Source organism: Octopus bimaculoides, chromosome 1, assembly GCF_001194135.2.
Source record: "Octopus bimaculoides isolate UCB-OBI-ISO-001 chromosome 1, ASM119413v2, whole genome shotgun sequence".
Taxonomy (NCBI): domain Eukaryota; kingdom Metazoa; phylum Mollusca; class Cephalopoda; order Octopoda; family Octopodidae; genus Octopus; species Octopus bimaculoides.
The window spans coordinates 138834390-138835226 of NC_068981.1; the positions used below are offsets into that span (position 1 = coordinate 138834390).

Sequence of the window (837 nt, forward strand, 5' to 3'; positions counted from 1 at the left end):
TGTGTGTGTGTGTGTGTGTGTGTGTGTGTGTGTGTGTGTGTGTGTGTGTATGTATGAATTGATAGATAAATGAAAATATGAAAGTGTACGTATAAACAAGTGTGTGCGCGCGCGAGTATATCATTCTTTGCGTACGCGCACGCACTTACAATCGGAAATAAATAGACAGTTACAGACACAAACCCACAGATTACCGAGGAAACTTCGTCCATTTCTAATAGAAATTAACAGTCTGTATAATTTTTCTATCTCATATTTTTATTCACTCATAAACGAATATTTTACGGAAAATAATAAGAAATTTGAATACTTTTTTTCTCATTAATCCGATGAAGCTGCGTATTCTACAGACGTGTGTACTACTGACGTAATTCTCGAGAAGAATAAACATAACAGAGTATGATGAGGATGGATATTTGATTACTGGGTTCAATCCACACGAAGAGTTTTCAAACTATTCCATCTACTGAGTTAAAACGCATCTGACAAAGATACCACGCAATGGGACCAAACTTGGATCTTCGTAACTAAGAAGTGAAATTTTATATGTGAATATATAAATACATAATGTACGCGTGTATACACACACAAACACACACACATACACATATAGATATCGTTTATATGATATGCATGTGAGTGCGTACGTGTGTATACATACACGCGCGCGCATATATTGTATATCAAGTTGACGTGAGATTTCAACCGGAGGAAACTATGGAGAAATAATGAATTTGATGCAAGAAAAAACAAAATACGATGTGTATATATGTGTGTGAGTGTATGTCTGTGTGTGTATATATATATATATATATATATATATATATATATATATAT

At 33.7% G+C, this 837-nt stretch overlaps 1 long non-coding RNA gene across 2 annotated transcripts in view; it reads right to left on the minus strand.

The window, feature by feature from the left end:
• Positions 1-837, minus strand: part of LOC128248885 (uncharacterized) — a 47155-nt gene that overhangs the window by 19348 nt on the left and 26970 nt on the right. The window lies entirely within an intron of this gene.